General features: G+C 40.6%; 1 pseudogene; it reads left to right on the forward strand.

Moving 5' to 3' along the window:
* The first annotated feature begins 2,343 nt into the window (after nucleotides 1-2,343).
* LOC130876388 (PRELI domain-containing protein 1, mitochondrial-like) lies at nucleotides 2,344-3,147 on the forward strand (annotated as a pseudogene).
* Nucleotides 3,148-10,775: the final 7,628 nt, after the last annotated feature.

The raw sequence follows: 10,775 nt of genomic DNA on the forward strand, positions 1-10,775 counted from the left end.
TTTTAGTTTGCTAATAACCCTCTTTGCCTATTTTTACTTTTGTTGCTAGTGCTTTTTGGGAAGTTATGAAAAAAAAGTCTCTTTGCTCTGATCCAGTCTTCTGAAGTGTTTCTTTTGTTTTCTTCTAACAGTTTCTGAGTTTTAGGTCTTGTATTTATTTTATTTATTTTTTTCTTTTTTTATTGTTTTTATTGAGTTGTGTATTTTTCTCTGCTCCTCTCCCTTCATCCCCTTTCCCCTTCTTCCCTCTCTCATGATTCCCCACACTCCCAATTTGTTCAGGATATCTTGTCTTTTTCTACTTCCCATGTAGATTAGAAGAGTTTTAGGTCTTATATCCAAATCTTTGATCCATTCTTAATTGATTGTATTATGGTGTGATACACAATCTGGTTTCTTTCTGCTTGTTTGTGGAAAAAATATCTTAACCACTGGATGTGTGTGACTGCAAGGAAAGAATTTGGATCCTGTTGCTTCCTAGTGAGTCTCTGCATTTCATATTGGGAACACTCAGAAGTGGAGCTTATGTACAAAGCATCTCACTCTACAGCTGATAGGAGCTGTCCAGATTTAGTTAGCAGGGCTCTATGTTGTAGGTGATAAATATTTATAAGTTTTACAAACAGAAATAATATCTCTGTGTGAGGGTGTATGTTTAACATTTTTTAGTTACGGAAAGAAACAGATAAATCAGACTGAGTCATTCATTGTCTTAGTCAGGGTTTCTATTGCTGTGATAAAACATCATGACCAAAAGCAACTTCAGGAGGAAGGGTTATTTCAGCTCACAACTCTTGGGTCACGTCCCATTGCAGAGGGAATGTGGAGACAGGAGCCTGAACAAAGTAGAAGCCATGAAGGGATGCTACTTAGGGGCTTGCTCTTCAGGGCTTGTTCAACTTGCTTTCTTACAGCATCCAGGGCCACTGTGGTACCATCCACAATGGTTTGGACCTTCCCACATCAATCATCAATCAAGAAAATGCCCTATTAGTTTGCCTATTGGCCAATCTTATGGAGTCATTTTCCTGAGTCTTTCTGTCTAGATGACTATACCTTGTATCAAGTTGCTATAAAAATACATTTTTTGGTGTGTTCTATAGTATAAAACCATTATCATTTGAAGAGATAATAAAGGAATATACAATTCCAAGTATAGAGAAAACAACAACAATCACCAGAGACTTCATACAATTGTCTTGAGTTTTGTGTGTGTGCTCTCTTGCAAGCTGCCCTTTAACCTCCACTTGTGTTCCCATGGAGCCTTTCCATGCTTCAGGTGGAGCCCAGGGATTAATCTCAGGTCACAAGGCTTGTTAGCAAGAGTCTTTAACTACTGAGTTATCTCACCAGCCCTAATTTTTTTTACTTTCTATATTTCTGTAATGTTAGAATTTTTATTTTATTTTTGCCTTTGTGTGTTTGTAATTTATGCTGATTCCCCCTCCTCCCGTTCTGGACAGATGTCTACTTTTCAGATATCTAATTTCACTTTCCAATTCTTAAGGAAGCAAAAGCGTATTTTTTTCTTAAATGTGTTTCCAAGTGATGCTGTCTTCATCTTTCTCATCTTCACTTAGGCATGTTTATTGTGAAGCTGTGATATGCAGAGGTATTTCAGAATTAAAATTTTCTTGGGGACTACTGTGAGCTGGTGATTATTTATGGACTAGAAAGAATGGGCTGGCTCACATGTTTGACTCAGGATTCAGTGAGGTCATGTGGAAGGATGCTTTAAATGACGAGCTATCGACTGTCAGCCTACCGTACACACTCGGCTCATGATCTGCCCTCTGTTTTATCCTGGTTCTCACTAGTAAGATATCATTGAGCCTACTTACTTCTGAAGATCTTTGTAGGTGGACTTTTCTTTCTTACCCAACAGTTCCCAAATAACTGACACAGAGACCTTTTTAACTGATGGCATTTGGTATTTTAGCTGGAATGTTACAAATGTGAAGTACGGCATGTAGATAAATCTTAAATATCTTGTCCCATCATTTGTACTGTGAAGGTGCATTGGGTCAGACAGGCAATAACACCATTAGCAAATGTCAAGGAACTTGTAGGGATCATACAGTTTTGATAATATGAATTACAATGGCACAATTTCTGTCTGATAGTTTTAACCTATGGTTTTTCTTATTCTTCCATATCTCCTACTTTAGTTCCAAAAAATAGTGTTCAATAATCTTTGGGGGAAAAGATTCATGGCCCCTCATGGTAGCAGTAGCGACCTGGGCAGGGCACATGGGCGGCTAAACTGTGAGCCTGGTGAGCCACGAGCCCTTCAGGCTCTGCACCCAGATGCTGTGTGGATGCAGAACTCACCTGGCCTGCATTATGATGAAGCATTTGCTAGGTCACAGAGCACTCTGAAGGTCCTAGAACCAAATGTTTGAAGCCTTCTGGCAACGATACTGTATCCCTATAGCAAGCATGTCTTAAGTGAAGACACAATGCTCCCAGAGGTGAACCCTGACCAGAAACGTTGGTCTTAGGGACTCCTGACCAAGACCACTAAGACCAACAGGGATGCCAAGTTGGGCACAGAGATTGCTTTCTGTAAACATTGCTCACTTGGACCACATTCTGAAAGACTCTATTGAAGACCCAAAGACTCGGACCATGACCACCTTCACCTGGAACAGCAACCACACCCCTCTGATGATTGAAGGGAAACAAACAATATATTTACCATGGGAACTCTGACAACAGCTGGTGAATTAAAATCTGTCAGCAAGCCTGGGTCTACTTTAGCTTATTTAGTGTGAGGTGCTCAGGAATTTGGTCTTGCCTACTTCAGAAGCAATGTGACCAGGACAATGAAGAAAACATCTTGGTTAAACTACATGATGAGGCCCCTTCCAAAACACTTGTTGAGACAGCCATAGAAGCCAAAGAGAAAGCAAGACCATATTAACAGCTACAGAAAAGGGTAAAGACCCGACCAGTGAGGCTACCACCAAACAACAGCAGCAGAAGGTCACAGAGCCAACTAGCCTGTGTGGCTCAGCCTCTTCCCACTTCTCTCCACTGTACTTGATTATTAAAAACCAGGCTTGGGCCCTCTCTGCAGCCTGGGTGGAGAGTCTGGGCTGGTGTACTGTTCATCACCTGCAATATACCAGGCTCAGAATCCACTGAGCCAGCCTGTTTGTTCCCCCATTGGGCAGAGAAGTGCAGCAACTTGTCCAAGGTAACAAGTAGTACATAGATGAAGTGGGAACACACCATAGACTGTGTATTCCACTAGGGCAGGGCTCCTTGTTTTAATGTCTGATGCATCCCAAGTATCATGAGTAGTATTTATCATATAATAGGCATTAAATAAACATTTGATTTTATTGTTCCCTCCCCCAAAAATAAAGGAAAAAGAAGATTCTTTCAAAATCATGATCTTTTTCTTTCTTACCCAGTAGGAGAGATTTTTTTCCCCTCTTAGATTCTTAGATTTGAAAACATTTATTCCTGTACACAGCTGTATCTCACATACAGTTAATCACGGAAATTGCCGGAGTCTATATTTTGGGGGTGCTGAGCATAGCTTGAGAGAACAGACAAAAGCCACAGAAGTAGAGAATTAGGAAGAAAGTGACAACATTTGCTTGTACTAAAAAGGCGACTGAATTCCATCTTCAGTTCCGACGAATGCTTTGGTTGTAAGGACTACTGGGGACATCTTCATAAAATTCCAGGTGGTTCAACTCGAAAGTAAAAAGCATCAGACACCCAGGGCTTCGGGAAGGAATCCATGGGACTGAACACAGATGTTGAATACCTGGAAATTCTTGCTTAGCCTCGGAAGCTTCTGATTCCCTTCTCCTGTGAACCATGTGTGTGATGTTCTACATGGTCGCACTGTCCTGCTGTTCTGCTCTTGAGCCCTGGGTACAGAACCAACACTCCCCTTCTTGGAAATCAAGGCTCTCTGACACCTTTTCCTGGTGACATCATGAATGTTTATAAACAGAAGCCTAGACTGCTTTCTGGAAAGCCCGAGTTGACGGTGGCTGGACAACTCCATTAATATGTGTGTGGTTTCCCACCATGTCACTGGATTCAAAGTTGTCACTGTGTTCAAAGACGGTCCTGCTCTCTTCTCTGGATGGAATGTTGTCTACTTCATGGGGTTTTGAGGTTTCTTTAAGAGGCTATAACAAAGTTTCATTCTCTTAAAACAAAGGCCCATATCTTAGTCATTTTGTTGCATCCTCACTTTGCCAAGTTTTTGTGAGAAATCTGTTTTGGGTATTTCTTGATTGACTGGTAAAATTTATCTTTTTGGTTAAAGCATTACAAGTTAAAAAAAATTCAACCCAGGTATCTGTTCCATAGACCAACTTTTAAGTTTGACTTGACCCCCTTTGTATGGTATTGAGCTTTTGAGCTGCACATTATATCCAAGAGTGTCTGGGACCATCTCAGGGTTCTGTATTGTAGTTCTTGACCATTGGGTATAAGTGAAGTAGTCATTACCAGTATTGAAGGATAAAAAAAATTTTTTCTGGTACCAATGACACCAACCTTCTGGTATAGCTCATGAGAGCCTTCATGGGGTGGGATGAAATATTAGATTGTGCTGGATGAAGTCTAGGTAGGAAAAATCAGTGATAGACAAGGGTATTAAGAGGCATGTGTTTGCTTTCAAGCCCTTTCTGAGTAAAGTAAGTTAGGGAGCCATTCCTTATACACTTAAGTTTTTAAAAAGAAAAAAAGATGATAGTGTATGTATGTGTGCACACACATGCATGTGTACCTTTTATCTTGTTTCATGTGTATCCTCACACATATTTTTCAGGGATTTTTCCATATGGTTTTAAAATTCACTGACTTCTTTTCTGGTTCATGCTCCCACTGGGTGCATATCATGTCATCCTTAATTTATTAACATTAAACAACAAGCATTTCATTATACTTTCAGATACTGGAGCCAAGGCTATCAGCAGATGGTAGTAGGGCCCCCTTTCTCAACTTTGCATTGCTGGTGCTCAGCTGGAAGACTAGACCAGCAAATAGTGATGCCTTTAGTGGCTGAGGTGCAGAATCCCATAGAAATCCTCCACTCACATAGTTGACCCCTAGACTTTGTTGACTTGAGTTTGGCTTCAGCTGCAACTGTTGACCTGAGAGTCTACTTGATGTCACATGGCTAAGGCTTTCTTCTAATATTTCAGTTCATAACAATTTACAGAGTGCTACAATAATTGGGAAGAGAAAGGGCAAGGCAAGCCTTTCATGACAGCCATAAAAAGATCAATGTCCTTCACCATATTCTACGAATTAACACAGCCACAAGATCACGGAGTCTCTAGGAAAGGGAGCATGCATCCCCATTGGGAGTATTTAACAATGTTCCTAGAGTGCAAATTTACCTTACCAAGTAAGGGTCAAGAATGCACACATGCATGTTTTATGCCTAGGCAGCCCATCTCAAGAGAGAAATCCCGATAAGAAGAAGTGAGATGAGAGCTCACTGGACCTGTAGGAGTCCACTCTTGGCAACCGAGAAGATTTTGCCCGATAAATGACTGAAGAACTAATATACTGCTTCTTACATTTGATACTTGGATCTCATGAATCATTTTTCCTTTGAGGGACAAATGCAGTTGGCAGGAAGATCCAATGGGATCATGTGAAGAATAGCATATTGCTTTTCTGTTATACCAAATCATCAAGGCAGGTCAGGGCAAGACAGTATCTGACATTCAATAGCCACACAATGTTCAGTCCTGATTTAGTCTAACGAGGTACAGTTTACAACTGGAGGGGATGCTGTGACAATCTGAAACTATTGTAAAGGCCGTCTGGTTTTGTGAAAAGCGTGTGACTGACAGGAATACACACCACTGTTTCAAAGACTTAAATCACACCAGGTTGATCCTAACAGTGACCACAATCAGGTTTCCCTAGAACATAAAGGGCAGCAATATATATGGCGAGTACTTACAGAGCTTTATTTGGGGGCAGGTATTATGCTAAATACTTTATATGGATTTATTACTAACAACTATGTTACTAACATAGTTGTTGGTAATAAATCTGCTTCTTATGATAGGGAAACTGAGGCACATGGAGATTGTGTTTGTGGTGAAGTTCTGGAACTCATAAGAGAGAGGCAGCTGAGACTTGAATTCATCTTGTGTACATTATATTTCCTAATGATCTGAAGCTTTGCCCATTTGAAAGCTCTTTTATGAGTCTGCCTACCATGACATCAAATTAAATTCTGATTCAATCTAATTAATTTAATTCAATAAGTGCATCAGATAGCTCTTCACTCTAAGTGGACTAATATTTAGTGAAGGGTGAATAGCAGACACCAGCATAAAACATGGACAAGATGAAAACTTCGCATTCAAGGAGGGCACAGTTTATTAGAAAGGAAAACACGGGTGATTAGCAAACTGAGTGGTAAATTCAACTTAGATTCAAATTGTGTGTTAAAGCTATGATGATTAGAAAACAATAAGATGGGGCTGTGGAGATAGCTCAGTAAGTAAGAGCTCTTGCTCTGCAAACAAGAGGACCTCAGTTCAAATCTTCAATGCCCCCCTAAAGTGCCAGTCAAGGTTGCTTGTGTCTACAGCCCTCTCCTTGAGGGTTGGAGACAGGCAGATCCCAAGAGTTCACTGGCCAGCCAATCTAAACCCGACAGCAAGTTTCCAGGTCTGTGAGAGTCCCTGCATCAAGGCTATAAGCCTGAGGAGCAACTAAGGAAGAAATTCCGTGTTCTGTCCTGAGCTTTACAGGGTTGTGCATGCATGCACTCATATGTAGGGACTGCACATCTACAAAACACACAATATACATTAATTCATGCCAAAAAGAAAAAAAGAGGAGGAGCTGGGCACATTATCTGCCCTCAAATATTTACTAGTTGTTTGAAGTACTTAGTTCTTCCAGAAAAATCTCAGTAGACAATTATGTAAATATAACCTTAGGCATGGATTTATGGGCATTAACAATTATTGACAATTTCTTTAGATTTGAAAATGATGTTACTTCATAAAACATTCCATTGAGTGTTTCTGTGTGTGGCCAAAATCGTCTTGAAAACAACCACAGCAACCACTATACCTTCCACAAAGGTCCATGCAGCAACTTTTGACTACAGCCAGCACACAGAATGACTGTTATTGTGGGCATACTGTCTTCAAATGCTGATACACATCTATAACCCCAGTGCTCTGGAGCCTGAGGCAGGAGGATCACCAGGAATTCAAAACAAGCCAAGAGTGAGTTTGCAAACTTCATAATGACATGTTTAAAACCAATATAAAACCAATATCAACACCAAAAAAACAAAAACCAACCAATTAAGCAACAACAAACCTCCCCCCAAACTTTAATCTTTAACTCTTAATCTCAGAAGAAGATGCTGAGACCTAAGAATTGTTTCTTGGGTGCTTAGTTATTCCTGTTAGTTCCAGTTTGGTCCATTAGTGGTCCATTACTATTTCCAGCATGGCTTGGTTTTTGGAAACTGATTGGGGTAGTGAGGGAGCAAAGAAAGGACAGACACACAGACAGAAAAGCTGGGGACAGATGGGCTGTGTGTTCTCTGGTGGGGACACACCAACTACTACACAACCGGGAGCCTCGGTGTACTGGTTAGCTAGTTTTGATAGGTGGTGTCTGTGGGTGAACAGTTGCAGGCTGTACACATCCTTGAGGAGGAAGCTGCAGGTGCCATTTTTGCACACGCTAGTCAACCATCGTAAACCTCATACTTGGACAAGAGGAAAGCCTTGCCATTCTGAGCTTGCCCTGGAAGAAGTTTTAGTGACAACATGCCTTTGAAGGAGTTGGTTTGTTTGTCCTTTATTTATCTTGCAATAGATGGAGCCTATTTTAAATATTTTGAATAAAATGAGTATGTTTGGTAATTTTATAAATTATAATTTTTCAAAAAAGCAGCAGTCTAGTCCTGGTCCTACACTGCACGACAAACATTTTAATTCTCAACTGTTGCCTTTGGAGGTTGTATCATATTTATTTAGAGATAAAATTGTTACATATTGCTATATCACATTTACTTGAATGAACTATTTTCAACATTATCCATTATCCTTCAGTGTGACCGATGAGAACATTCTATGAAATTCCACCTGTAAGCCTGCACACCATTCCCTAACTGAGGCAGTAGCATCAGCACTTTTAGCCTCATAGATGAGTTGTACTTATCTTATTAATATTCTGTTTATATTAATAACTGTCAATACCACTATGCACACAGAATGAGTTTCCTCTTGTAATAACATTTCCTTTAAATTTAATCGTTGATACGTCATATAATTTTTCAGTTTCATAATTCTCCATGCACTTATAAGACCCAGTTCAATAAATGCTAGTCACTATCACTACTGTTGAGCATCTTCTCATTCTCCATATATCTATTATTATGTTAAATTTTTTTCACGTCATAGGTGTTAATAGCTCACGTCGGGCTCTGTCCTGGAGCATTCCCTCTGTCTCCAATCTGTCCTGCTTTCTCTCTTGTCTTGTTTTGCAGATGTCATTCTATACGGTGTCCTCTCTTTCTGGGCTCAAATCTAATGTGCTCTGATCTGCTATTCCCAGAAAGCATTACTTTCCCTCTTCCTGGCCTTGAACCATGCCTTCCTGAACAACTAGCATCTTCCAATGACAGAATGCATGGGAGGTAGATTGGGGGAAAATGAAAAGATTTCATTCTACCACATTGGATTCAGAATTAAATCTGCCCATTTGTTTTATGTTATACTCTTTACTTTTCATCCATTTTGCTAAATACTTATTAGGATTTTTAAGTTGAAAATACAGCATAATATTAAAGTTTGCTCGCTTCAAAACCCAAAATAAAAAATATTTTATTTTTATACCTTTCCTACTAAACTTAAGGTCTTAGAAAGGAATTGAGCTTACAGTGTGTGTTTTGTAGATACTGTTTCCTTGGTAAGGGGACATTATGTATTGTACTTGTGCATAGGGTGCATTCAGGTGAGTATAATGGTATGTACATGCATGTGTAGGTGTATGCACATGTGTGTGCAGAAGTGTGCACATGTATGTAGGGGTATGTGTGTGTAGGAGTATGCACATATGTGTAGGGATATGCACATGTATGTGTTGGAGTATGCATATTATGTTTAGAAGTATGCACATTATGTTTAAAAGTATGCACATATATGTGCTGGAAAATGCATCCCACAGGAATGAACCCAGCTGAGACCCTAAGCAATAGAGGACCTTACCCTGTAGTCAGACTGATGATTATCTTAAGTATCACCATAAAACCTATGTCCAATAACAGATGGGAAACAGAGGCAATGACCCACACCAGAGCACTGGACTGAGCTCCCAAGATCCAGTTGAAGAGTGGAGGGAGTGAGAGTATAAGCAAGGAATTCAAGACCATGAGGGGGTCATCCACTGCGACAGTTTGCTTGAGCTTGTGGTAGCTCACCAACTCCAGCTGGACTGGGAGTGAATGAGCATGGGAACAACCAAGGGGGTGACAGCTGGGGCAGTCTGAGGGGCCACTGACAGTGACACTGGATGTGTCTCCACTGCATATACCGGCTTCATGGGATCCTATTCTCTTTGGATGTAAACCTTGCTCAACCTAGATGTAGTAGGGAGGGCCTTGGACTTTCCACAGGGTGGGGTGCATGGCACTCTCTTAGGGTTGGAGGGGTGAAGGGAGGGTCTGTGGAGGGAGAAGGATGGGACTGGGAGGAGGGGAGAAAGTGGGAATTTGGATTGGTGTTTGTTTTAAGTAATACAAAAAGGAAAAAAAGAAAAAAATTAAACAATATAAAATTCAAAAAAGACAATAAATGTATCTAGTCAGAGAGCTAAATGACCCAGATTATGGTGTAGCTTAACATTTTACTAGTTCAATCACATTTCCCTTTGGGACAGCTCCCCTTTCAAAAGAAGTGTTTGTAACTGAGTGAAACTCTTATGAACTCACAGAGACTGAAGCAGCAATCGCTGGGCCTACATGGATGGGTTGGCACCAGGTCCCCTGTGCCTGTGCTTAGCTGAGGCATGATTAATAAAGGCTCAGGGCCAGAAATTGGGGTTCAACCTGAAGATCTGAAAAGCAAAGCAGCCAAACACTGGCTCTTACCTCGACCTCAGTCTGAAATGGCGATCCTGTCTACGGGAACATCAGAAGGAGACTGTGTCTGAGAGCCGTCTCACTCCATTTTATATTCCTCTCTAGGGAGGGGTTAAAGGTGTGCACCACTGGGATTAAAGGCATGCACCACCTGATTTCTATGGCAACTAGTGTGACTACTGGCATTAAAGGTGCGTGCCACTGTGGTTACTGGGATTAAAGGTGTGTGCTACCATAACCTGGTCTATAAGGCTGACCAGTGGGACTGTTTTACTCTCAGATCTTCAGGTAGTCTTTATTTATTAAAATACAAACAAATTGCCAGTATACTTAGCTTTCAGTTTAGATCTCTCAGGGGACTTCTGAGTGTGTGAATGGGTGAGTCTTTCATTCTGGTGAATTTTCTTGGGGCTCTTTTATTTTTCTCCTGTCTTGCCGTGTCCAACTTCAGTATGATGGGTTTTGTTTTATCTTGCATTTTATGTTGTTATGTTTTGTTGTTATCTCTTAGGAGCCCGTTCTTCTCTAATGAGAGACAGAAAGGGAGTGGATCTGGATAGGAGAAGAGGTGGCAAGGAAGTGGGAGGAGTAGGGGGAGGGGAAACTATTTAGATTATATTATATGAGGAAAGAATCTATGCTTAATAAAAGAGAAAAAAGAATAAAG

The sequence above is a fragment of the Chionomys nivalis genome, chromosome 6, assembly GCF_950005125.1.
Source record: "Chionomys nivalis chromosome 6, mChiNiv1.1, whole genome shotgun sequence".
Lineage (NCBI taxonomy): Eukaryota > Metazoa > Chordata > Mammalia > Rodentia > Cricetidae > Chionomys > Chionomys nivalis.